We start from the raw sequence: 13,355 nt of genomic DNA, 5'->3' as shown, positions 1-13,355 counted from the left end.
TTACTTGTAAGTTTTAAGTTTTTTTATTTCAGTGACCAGTGCCTCTTGATGGCACAGAAGAAGAGAAGTACATCGAGAGTAGCAGGTACCAAATGAAGAAACGGGCTGCACCTCGAGCAAACAATTTAGTTATAAGGATATTTATACAAAGGTCACAAGGCAAATGAAAAATGAACTGTGCATAGTCACAGTGTGTGTTCGTGACAATTGTCAGTACCTATTCGCTGCAGAGTACATACAAACATTTAAGCATGAGATTTTACAAAAACCAGTTAATTTTTATCAAATAATGGAAAATCCAGGATGGAATGTAACAATACCAGAGAAGGAAAGTTGCTACTCACCATATAGCAGAGATGCTGAGTCGCGATAGGCACAATAAAAAGATTCACACAATTATAGCTTTCAGCCATTAAGGCCTTTGTCAGTAGTAGATACACATACACAGAGCTTTTAAAAACTGCAGCATGTAGTCCCTGCTTGTATATTATCGCAACCAGAAAAAAGTATGGATGAATGGTAAGCTGTTCACAGAAAGGTTTCACGGCCAGTTTGTTCGCTCTGTGTGATGGTTTTCAAAGGAAAATCATTTGTCTCCCCATGCAATCCTTTTGACTGATAATGCATCATCTCATCCCAGCACTGACGAATTATGTGATGGAGAAATTGTGGTGAACTTTTTGCCACCAAATGTTACACCACTCCTACAGCTGATGGAACAGGGTGTACTGCAAACATTAAAACTGATTTACAGAAAACAATTTTACAATTTTTAAGAATGCTAATCCAAGACGATAGCATTCCAGAATGAGATTTTCACTCTGCAGTGGAGTGTGAGCTGATATGAAACTTCCTGGCAGATTAAAACTGTTTGCCGGCCCAAGACTTGAACTCGGGACCTTTTCCTTTCGCAGGCAAATGCTCTATCAATTGAGTTACCAAAGCACGACTCACAACCTGTCCTCACAGCCTTAACTCTGCCAGTACCTCGTCTCCTACCTTCCAAACTTCATGGAAGCCCTTCTGTGAACCTTGCAGAATTAGCACTCCTGGAAGAAAGTATATTGTGGAGACATGGCTTAGCCACAGCCATAGACATGCGGGCATTGAAAAAACAAAAACTTTTGCTGGTGGAGAAACTATATGATGATAATGAAGCAAATGAGAAATTAAAACAAGATGAAGATAACATATTTTTCATGTGTATTTTGCCTGCTATGAAGAAATTGCCTACCATACAGATATTACGCTTTTGGGGAAAAATCTGTGAGTGGTTGATTGAAGCTGTAACTGAGAATCAGGCTAATTATTCTTCTCTATCAGGACAATACCAATATCAATCACATGATTCTTGGTAATGTACATTCAAATTACATCTGTTGTGTCAACTTTAAAGTTATTACACGTTAAATCTAAATGTTTAAATAACATTATACTATTTGTGTTTAAAATAAAATTTTAAAAAAGTTATTATTACTTACCTCAAGGTAACTAGAAGTTTTTCCTCTGGTGATACAGTTGAATAAAAATTGGTGTAGGGTACTCTCAGGCATGCATCAGTCTTTTTTGAAATATAATCAACTGTAGACGCAGGCATTCTTGTGTATTCATGGACTTTATCATTATCTGATCAGGTAAGGTCCCATTCAATGTATTAAACTTCCCAAACAATTCTCTCTGTTTCACTAGAGTATTTGAACCATGGCTTCCACTAAATAAATCTACTTTTAGAAATGTATTCCATTCCAGTATTAAACTGGATAGCAACACATCAAACTCCATTGTTGTGTTTGATCTGTGCAGATTGCTACAACACACCACTGAACAAAGAACTGCTACCCAGGACACTGTAGTGTTGGCTCATGTGCTGATTTCCTCAAGTGTTCTGCCTGCTCCCCACGGTCCTGTACTCAGGCCTTAGCCTTAGAGCTTATTAGTTCTTCGCATATTCTGTGTGTCATAATTATGACCTCTCACTATGATATGTAAGAGTCAGTTTTATAGTTATACTATTTCTTCTCTCTGCAAAATATGCCAATATACTGTTCACTACGTGAATCATACTACTGCATATTCAGAAACTCTTCTATTGAATAGGAGGGCTTGTTAGACAGGTACGATCCCTGTTTACAATGGAAATTAATTTTATTATCCATTAAATGCTTCACATCTTTAGTGGGTGGTCGAAGCTTTCTAAGGCTGAATACCTCTCTCCCTTTGGGCCACTCTAAGTCTGAGTAATAGACAGTGTAAACCATTACTCCTTCTAGAATTATATGAGATGTGTTGAAAAAGTATTGAACCCTCTTCTTTTTCATGTAAACCAGTGAAGTGTGGGAGACTTTCTTCAGAGGAGATGTGGTGGGGGAAATTCATGTACAGTCCTGAATTTTGTTCCATCTGCAGAAAATGTCAGTCACTGGCAGTTCGCCTGTTTGTAAAGGTGTGTAGTGAGTGCTTTATGGATTTCAGTAAGTTTTAAAATGATGGAACAAGTTGAACAGTGATATTGGATCAAATTTTTCCAAAAGTTTAGTGATACTCAAGATTCAACAGGCTTTCAGGAATGAAGCAGTGAGCAACTCGTGGATAAAGAAGTGATACAACCAGTTCAGGCATGGTCTCACATAGTGAACAGTGAATAACTGTCAGGCACTCTCTCAACAAGCCAAAATGACAATGTTGTTGACCAGTTGCGGACTTTGGTCATGGAAGACTGCTGTATCACAGTATGAGAACTTGTGAACCAAGTGGGGTGTGAGCATTGGACTGCTGCATCAAACTTTGTCTGGCAATTTAAGCATGGGGTAAATGTTTGTGTAATTGATATGGAACCTGCTGACAACAGAGTAGAAGCACCACCATCTGAAAATCGCACAGGACATGTTGGACAATGCAGACAGTACCCCCAACTATCTGATAACCATGATCATAAGTAGTGAGAGATGCATTTATGAGTACAGTGCTGAAATGGAGATGTGGTCATCACAATGGAAACGTCCAACACCCCCAAGGCCATAAGAGGGATGACAGGTCTGCAGCAGTGTCAAGCTCCTATTGATTCTTTTCTTCGATTATCATGGGATGCGTCATCCGTACACATCACAAATCCAAACCATCACAAAGAAATGCTATCAGAACATCCTTCATTTCCTTCGTAATTCTGTGCAGTGCAAGCAAATAGACATCGGGCAGCAAAAACTTAGTGGCTCCTTCATAATAATATACCCTCCTCATTCTGATTCAGACTTTTCTCACCAAACACAACATTCCCTTGGTTAGCCAGGCTCCCTACTCCCTCATCACAGCTCTGCATGACTTCTGGGTATTTCCAAAGTTGAAAATGCCCCTAGATGTCATGCAGAATGTGACATCCTGGCTGACCATCATTCCAAAAGCTGCATTTCCGAAGTGATTCCAACACCACCAGGAGTGCAAAACTAAGTGTAGCAAAACTAAGGAGGCTACTTTGAAGAGTATTATGTTTACAATGTAATGTTGCACAGATGCAGTAGCAGAATGTAGCAAAACCAAGGAGAGTACTTTGAAGAGGATTAGGGTAATATTGTAACTTTGCACAAATACAGTAACGGAATTCCCACCAATCCACTTTTAATTCACTTTCACGTACAAGAAAATTTTGATACAGTGAATGATGTAATAAGCAGCCAAGCATACAACATAAAGACACAGCCTGACTGCGAAGTAATCCATAAGCCCCGTAAACATTATAGAGTGGCTAAGGGGCCTAGCATGCTGCCTTACTTACAGCTGCTTTGCACACAGCACAGTGCTTGCTGCATGGTCTGTGCCAATGTGAGACAGCCTCTTTAGGCCAGCTGTGGATGCGCATGCTGTACAAGGTTACGTCATTTCTTCCCCCTTGAGGAAAATTGTTCACCACGGAGATGTCTATTTTGGAACAACTGCTGGAGAAGATACCGTGCTGTCACAGGAGAAATGGTGCAGGTGGACACAGGCACAGTTCACCCATTCCCCTGCGAGAGACCTTAACAGAGCACTGGTGATGGAAGCACCATCCATGTCCACTTCCAGGCAGGTACCCAGTGACAGAGACAGCAGAGATGACAAAGGCTGTGGAAATGGAGACGGCCTGGCACTAACCACTTCACAGCGCAAGGACCAGAGGGGTACAGACTGCACCTTGGGTGCCGGTGTGGGCAGCGGAAGTAGCCACAGGGGAAGTGGAGTCTCTGGTGCTTGATCAGTCATTCAAGGACGGAGCTGGTCATAGTGTTGTGACACCAAGCCATCTGATGTGAGTATGACACAGAGCAGGCAGCCGTGACAGTGATGGACGATGCAGGTATCCAGTTAGGGCACTGGCCAAACTTACGGGCCAAGACAGCAGAACCCGGATGAAACCACAGCAAGGTGGGCACCAGGAGATGGGGAGGCGTTGGCCGGAGCAGATAAAGCAGTGTATGGGGGCTGGTGGCCGTTAAGCAGCTCTGCCAGGTTTCATCTGAGTTTTGAAAGTACAGTACAGCCACTCCACTTTGCCATTTGACTGTGAATGAAATGGAGGGCCATAACATGCCAAATGCCACTATTTTTACAAAAATCTTCAAAATCTTGAGTGACAAATTGTAGGCCATTGCCTATCACAAGCATATATAGTAATCCTTCCAAGAAAAAGATTTTTGTGAGGGTCTTGACCATTGCTACTGTATAAGTGGACAGGCAATGAACCACATAAGGAAATTTTGAAAAAGCGCCTACTACCACAAGCCAAAAGGAGTTAAGGACCTTCAAAACCAGCGTGAATACACTCCCAGGGGCACAGGAGAGTGGACCACGTGGTGCCGCTTTATGAGAGGCATTGTGCCTCATTGTGGGCAGGCAGAACAACACATGTGATCTCATTGTCAATACCAAATCAAAACACATGGCAGCGGGCTAGCAATTTTGTATGAGAAACACCTTAGCAGTCCACGTTGAGAAGGCACATGATGTCCCCCTGAAACTGTGGGGCCGACTCTTCAGTAGCCAACAGTTTTCGACATCTAAATGGAAACTCAACAGTTCATCCTGATCAGATGCTGGATAGAGGCCAAATGGGAATTGAGAAAGAGCTTTTGCATTAGCATGTTGAGCTATGGGTTGGGTATAAATTTGTAATTACAGCACGACAGAAACAGAGCCCAGTATTGTAGGAAATGGGCCACTTAGTCTGTTAAAGATACTGAAGGAGGGAAAAGAGAAACCAGTGGTTTATGATCTGTAATCAAATGAAATTTAGAACCGCAAAGGAAAACATAAAATTTTTATAGTGCACGCGCAACAGCCAGTGCTTCTTTCACTACCTGTGGGTAGTGCTGTTGCATGTGATTCAGAGCTTTGGCAGCATATGGAATAGGGCATTCAGAACTACTGCATATTTGCATGCAAGAATGGCCCCAATGCTATACTGGGATGCATCCATGGCCAAAATGGGATGTTGGCCTGGTTGGAAGATAATCAGGCAAGGTGCCAAGTGCAATTTTAACTTCAACGGGGTAAAAGCATGATCACAGGTGGGCTACCAGTGAAAAAGAACACCTTTACGTAAGAGAGCACGAAATGGCTGAACCACTGTGGCCACATCCAGAAGTAATCTTTCCAAGAAAGATCTGCAACTACTTGACACTGGCAGGGTGCAGCAGAGATGTAATGGTATCAACATCCTGGTGTAAAGGCTTGAGACCAGCATGTGAGACTTCAAATCTGAGATAGACAATAGACAGCTGAAAATCTGTGATTTGTCCAAGTTACATTTCAAACCGGCGACCTATAGTGCCCTGAACAAGGCACAAAGGTTCCACAAGTGTTCTTCTGTTGAGTAACCAGAGACCACAATATCATCTAGGTAGTTAATGCAGCCTGACACAGAAGCCATGACTTGCTTCAAAAATCATTCAAAAATAACAGGGACACTAGCTGTGTTGAATGGCAGGCACTGGTATTGGTATAACTTGAAGGGGATATTCACTACTAGGATACATTTGGAATCACTGTCCTGGTAGGCTTCAGACAAGTCTATTTTGGAAAAATATTGGCCCCCTGGAAAGTCAAGCTAAGAGTTCATCCTGACAGAGCAAGTGATGGGTATCAATAATAGACTGCAAATTTATAGCTTTTTAAGGTTGCCATTAGGTTTTTGCAACAATTACAAATGGGGCAGACCATTCACTAGAGGAGACAGGCATGACAAGACTCAAGGGTGTAAGTTGATCGAGTTCAAACTTTGACTTGCTCCTGTAACACAATTGGGGTTGGATGAGCATGAAAAGCCATGTTGTTGGTTTCATTGCGATATGAGCCTTGAAATTGGTAGCACACCATAAACCTTCCAAGAACAGTGAGGAAAATTTCAAGCAGAGCACGTCCAATTGTTGATATGGAACTTACTCCGATACCAGATGCACATAATCACAAATAGAAAACCCAAAAATTTTAAAGGCATCTCATCCAAATAAATTTTCAGTGTTGGCATCATCTACCACTAGAAACATTAAAGGTCAAACAACTGCTTTATACACTATGGGAGTAGAGAACTGTCCCAATATGGGTATTTGTTGATTTTTGTAGCTTACCAAACAATAAGAGACAGGGGAAATGTCGGTGATCCAAGGTCCCTATGGGTCTGAGAATTTAACGAAGTCATTGCTGCACGTGTGTCCACTTTCATTTTTAACATTTTGCCAATAACACATATTTCAATATAAAGTTTGTTTCGGGCTTCCATCACTTGGGAAAGCTGTTCATGTGTTCATATCTGATGAATGAGACTGAGAGTTGCCCATGGCCCACTCATGTTGAACAAAGCAATAAGGACAGAATGGGAGAGGTGCACATGGCCGCCAATGTGACGCTGACTGCTGTTTATCATGGTGCTGGCACATGCGATACAGAGGCCACTGTTACAAGGCTGTGACATAATATCCCCCCCTCCCTTCCCCCCCTTCTCCTGGGAGCAAACCAACAGCAGATGCGAAGAAGAAACAACGCCAGCTACTTCACACCAAGCTTCTGTGTGATTTGCTGCTTCCCTAGCTACTTCAAAAGACTGGACAATGTTCAAAATCTCTATGAGATAGGTTACTTTTATATTGTAAGGCATGTTCACTCTATCAAGTGACAAGAATATTATAACATCTGGAACCACTGAATCAGCATTTGAGTCCCTGTAATAGTAACAAACCAGCAATGATGGATAAGCCCATGAAGTTCTGCTGCCCATACTCTGCATGACTGTTGTGGCCATTTTTGACAGTGATAGAACTCTACACAAGCGGCTATAACATGAGTACTTTTGCTGTGATAATTAGAGATCAACTGGCACATTTCATGAAAAGAGAGACAGGCAGGATGCTGAAGAGGGGCAAGCTAACACAAAAGGTGATAAACACGAGGAGAAATCCAAGACAGAAAGAAAGCCTCAAACATTCCTGGGTTGGAGACACCAAAAGTTTGGAAGTGTTGCTGAAGACATTTTTCATAAGCATCCCAATCTTCTGCAGTATCATCATATAGAGGAAACAGTGGGGTTTGTGTCAACAGTGGTGAACTCTGGGACGTCAGCAATGCCACTAGATTGTTTAGTGCAACAGAGAAAGTCTACTGCTGATCCACAAGAGCTTGAAGAATTTCTTCTACTGACACATTGGTCATAGTGAGTTGGGAAATGAAACACACTGAGCAGAATACCGCACTTGTCGCCAGAAATATTGTAACATTGCCCAAACACAATAATAAGAGTTCCCCAAACCAACTTTTAATTCACTTCCAAATGATGTAATAAACAGTACAAGATAGAGACACAGTAGGACAGTGAGGGAATCCATAAGTCCCATAAATATTAGAGTGCCTGAGGAGTCTGGTGCACCGGGCTTGGAGGATGTGTGAGGGCCTCCCAGCAAACCTTCTGCAACATACTAGAAACAAGCCCTCACACATGCTCCATACAGTCCTGATCTACCCCCATGCTATTTCAATGTTTTTGGAGCCCTGAAGAAAAACATTTGTGGCCATCGGTTTGGTTCAGGCAAAGAGATGCATAACTGGGTACAATCATTGTTATACAGGCAGCCACATACATTTTTTCATGAAGACAGTGACCATCTTGTCTCACAATGGGATACATGTATTAACAGTTATGGTGATTACTTTTGAAATAAGAAATAGTTTATTTACTTTTTTTCTTCTGTCTTGTTTTCGTTTGACTGTCCCTTATATTATTTACATTTTCAGGAGTTGACAATACTGCATTAGGTTACAATACTTGCATTGTCAGCAGAGAGAACTATTTCTGCTTCTAGACCCAACATCGCTACCTGTGGTCACCTGTAGTGATTATACCCTATTGGGAGGATGCCATTTCATTGTGTGCTTTCCATGTATTTCATGATGGAAGATCATTTTTTCAGTTAGACAGGATGAAGACAGAACGGATGCGACCATCATGACACTGTAAAGAGAACCTGGATTCATGCAAAAAAATTACATTTTGACATTCATGCACCCAGGTTCGTTGTTGAGTACACCATCGCAGGTGCTCATGTCTGTGATGCAGCCTCAAGGGTAACCACAGCCATGGTCTCCGAGCTGATAGTCCATGCTGCTGCAAACGTCGTCGAACTGTTCGCGCAGATGGTTGTTGTCTTGCAAACGTCCCCATCTGTTGATTCAGATCCGTTAGAGCCATGTGGATAAGATGCCTGTCATCTTGATTGCTAGTGATACGAGGCCATTGGGATCCAGCACGGCTTTCTGTATTACCCTCCTGAATCCACCGATTCCATATTCTGCCAGCAGTCATTGGATCTCGACCAACGCGAGCAGCAATGTTGCGATACGATAAACCGCAATCGCGATAGGCTACAATCCGACCTTTATCAAAGTCGGAAAAGTGATGGTACGCATTTCTCCTCCTTACATGGCATCACAACAATGTTTTACCAGGCAACACCGGTCAACTGCTGTTTGTGTATGAGAAATCGTTTGGAAACTTTCCTCATGTCAGCACGTTGTAGGTGTCGCCACTGGCGCCAACCTCGTGTGAATGCTCTGAAAAGCTAACCATTTGCATATCACAGCATCTTCTTCCTGTCAGTTCAATTTCGTGTCTGAAGCATGTTATCTTTGCGGTGTAGCAATTTTAATGGCCAGTAGTGTAAAAGAAGGGACTAAGGAAGGACAGAAAGTATATAAAAATAAATATGGTAATTATTGACTATGCTGTGTTGATGTAATATTACAAACATGTTATGAAACCAGTCTGTTAACCTACCACAAAAGTCTACATTAATATGCGTCTACAGCAAACTATGTACACATTCCCAACTATTGCATGAAGTTGTACAGTCATTGATGCACTGATACTGGATCCACATCTAGTAGAAGTGTTCATACCCCCATCTGCCCATCTATCCGTCCAGATTTAGTCTTCGGTTGTTTCTCTGAAATGCTCAAGACTAATGTATGGACGGTTGCTTGAAAAGGACACCACTGGTTTGATTCCCTATCCTTGTCCAGTCGGAGCATGTACATCATATCTGTTACCTCAGTCTCAATATAAGTTTAAAACCTTAACTACTTTTGATATTGCTTGTGCCAATCGAGGTGCGATGAGAACACAGCTCAGGTAAACAATGTAGAACAATTTTACTGATAAATGCATGCACGCACGTGGACATGAGATGATAGATGGCTGGCAAGAATGACTGCAGCTCAGGAGTGAGCTGTCTGGAGTGCGTCTGTAAGGAGACCAAACACAGCAGTGGACACATGGAATGTAGATGGTTGTGTGTGGTGCAAAAGCACTTCAAACAGTACATGGAGAAATTGTGCCCAGAGGGCAGATGCGAGGGCATGAGAACTTGTAAAGGAAAACTGTGGTGTCCAGAGGGCAGAAGTGAGTGCAGGAACATGAGAAAAGTTAACCTGTTGGACTGGGAGGCAATAAATGAATGCAGACGCATGGGAAATAGATAATGATATCATAGTGTTGGGAGGGTGGAAGTGGGTGTGGTAGCACTTGGTATGTAAAATTTTGTGTCTGGAGAGCAGAAGAGTGTGTCAGGAGGGCAGATGTGGGTATGGGAGCACTTGAAATTGAAGGGTATTATGTCTCAAGAGTGTAGATGGTTGTGGAAAACCTCAGGATTGTGTCCAGAGGGAGTAGTGTTGCAGGATACTGGAAAAATAGGAACATGGGTGCTACGGTTGTGCCTGGACAGGAAAGTAAAAAATTGTGTGCTGAGATTAGACCCAAAAGACTACGTCAGACGTTTCAGATGTGAATGAGGCACAGGATGGGCCAGGAGGGAGGAAATCATCACAGCAACAGAGACGTGCTGGTAAGAGATGATGGAAGGACAGCATGAGGGCAGATGTGGATTCAGGTTCAGGTGCTGTAAAAGGAGAAAACTGCTGCAGAGCTCTGCAGTGGCAACTGACCCTGAAGAAGTGTCAGGGAGGCTGTGGCGTATATGTCCGGAGGTGGTTGATGCTGGAGAAGCATTTGGGAGGGTGGTTTGGTACCTCTGTTGTGAAGACGCCACTGAGCTGTATCATAAATCACTTGCTGTATGCTCGTGAGCAAAGATAAGACTTGAGGTGTCTCTTCTAAGTTAAGGCAACAACTGAGAACTAGATACATTGCTGCAGAAAGTCACAGTTAAAGTCTTCACAAATAGAAGTCTGGGACGTAGAATATGTGTGAAAGTTGAAGTTCACAGAAAAATATTTCGTCGCCACTTGCTATGGGACGAAACATGACACTGGAAGTGCATGGATCCCAAAAATCCTTGTCACCAGTTGATATGGAATGAAACCTGGAGGGGACGCTGAAGCCAATCGAGGTGCTGGGGCCTGAAAATCCTCGCTCACAGTTGATATGTTATGGAACAAAATTTGGAGGTGGCACTGGAGCTGACGGAGGCAGTGGGGCCCAAAATATCATCATTGCCAATTGATATGTCCTGCTCCAGTCATGGTGCAATGAAAACAGAGCCCAGGTAGACAGTTTAGAATAGTTTTATTAATATATGCATCAACCAAAAGTTCCTCTTTGGAGGAACAATAGTTTTCGAAGATTTGTGCTTAACACTGAGTATACACAAGTTTGAACTTAACTTGAAAGCCCTAATGACGAAACAACAAAGACCTGATTTTGATTTGGTCGCAGGAAAAGGTAAAGTCTAATGTTCACTTGGTAGAAGATCGTTATATTAAGACAAGATCAGCGGCTGATACCCTTGTCCTGTTTGTTGCTGATGCAGAGGCTAAGTGCAAGTGGTGATGGTGATAGACACTGGTGGCTCTGCATCTCAGTTGGTGGTGGCTGGCAAATGGCATGGCATCATACATAGCAAAGATTCCAAACGAGACTCTGCTGAAGAACTGAGGGTGCAGTCGGTGCGTGACTAGAACTCGACGGAAGACTAGCTTGGAGCAGTGTTGCGCTGCCCTAAATACCCAGGCTGCATAGAGGTATTAGAGGAAATACATGTGGTCACATGGCCTATGGAAGCAAACAGGTCGGCGGGGCCAGTGACCTCTAGCAGTGCTCACACTACCGCCTGCTGATTTAGTAAGCATGCATGATTGAAGTACTGTCATCTTCTGTTGTAACCCCTTCTGGATTAGGCAGCTCGCATACCACGAGAGGGGTTGCAGGTCTGCCAGGTGAACAGTCTGTAGATTACAACTTTACTCCCATTCCAGTCATCCTCCGGAATAAAAATTTAGCAGAATTGAATAATAATAATAATAATAATAATAACAGTCAATTTATAAGCATAAAGTCTCGCATCACCACAATCATGGGCGAAATTTTACTCTTGAAACACTGGGGGCTTGTACGAGGTGCATATGGAGGCAGTCAGCTCATTTTGTTATGTAATGAACAGAGGATGTAAGCTGCTGGGAGCTATAAACTATTACCAATGTCTATGACACCATTCCACATTGCACATTTCCTCACCACACTATGCACTCACCTCCTATGAATATTGTTCATGGCTAGATACAAGGGAGAAAAAAAAATATTTTCCATTGTGGTGGGAGACCTCAGATGTTATGCTTAAAATATCCCTCAGATGGATATAAAAGCAACTCAGTGTGACTATTCTAGGCTAAGGGTATGTTTTTGCCTCCTTTGAAGAAGATGGCACTGCACATTTATGATGCTTTCCCCTTCCGTTTTTTCTTTCCCATAATGGTGATCATACGATTCATCTGTCAAGTTGAGAAGATGGAAAAGTGGTATTTCTAGGAAGACAGCATTATGTCGCAGGAGGTGGTGGTGACATTGACAAAACAATCTATATCTCGTTTTTATTTAAATTTTTGTAGCGGTACATATTTAAAGTAAAATAGCATGAGATGGGAATGGGGAAAACCTGTGAGGTTATGTTACCAACATGATGGCCATTTTGAAAGCCACCGTCTTGGATGCAACTCGTAATTTTCAAATCGAAAGAGGTTATGTGACATATTAAGCAAACCGGGAGTTACACGAAAAAACCTGTGGTGCCTTTCATTTGTGCTTATCTTTATTCATTCTCGAGTTATAGTTTATTTTTCTTCCTCACTGTTGACTTGGAAGCTGATGGCATTAACAGAACCAAACACATGGAGGTTGCCATGATCTGAGGAGAAGAGCACTCTTGTTATTGCAAAGGATTTCGACCAACGCCAAGACGCACCATCCATTAACCACTGTGTGGTGATGAAAAGTCTCGTGAAATTACGTGAAACTGGTTCTGTTCCAGTCGAACTGAAAGCTGGGTGATCGAAAATGGCTACAGATGAAGCAACACCAACTGCTATACAGGCATCGTTCGGTAAGAGACCAGAGCATAGTACTCTGCATCTGGCAAAGTGCCGTCAATGCGAACAAGAGGTGACCGAGACGTGTAACCAATGCCACCCCATACCATCACGCCGGATGATACGCCAGTATGGCGATGACGAATACACGCTTCCAATGTGCGTTCACCGCTATGTCGTCAAACACGCATGCGACCATCATGATGCTGCAAACAGAACCTGCATTCATCCGAAAAAATGCACCCAGGTTCGTCGTTGAGTACACCATCGCAGGCTGTGATGCAGCGTCAAGGGTAACCACAGCCATGGTCTCCGAGCTGATAGTCCGTGCTGCTGCAAACATTGTCGAACTGTTCGTGCAGATGGTTGATGTCTTGCAAATGTCCCCATCTGTTGACTCAGGGATCGAGACGTGGCTGCACGATCCGTTACAGCCATGCGGATAAGATGTCTGTCATCTCGACTCCTAGTGGTACGAGGCCGTTGGGATCCAGCACGGCATTCCGTATTACCCTCCT

This window comes from Schistocerca americana, chromosome 5, assembly GCF_021461395.2.
Source record: "Schistocerca americana isolate TAMUIC-IGC-003095 chromosome 5, iqSchAmer2.1, whole genome shotgun sequence".
Classification (NCBI taxonomy): Eukaryota; Metazoa; Arthropoda; class Insecta; order Orthoptera; family Acrididae; genus Schistocerca; species Schistocerca americana.
The sequence above is the reverse complement of the archived record's forward strand: the minus strand, read 5'-3'. Positions refer to the sequence as shown.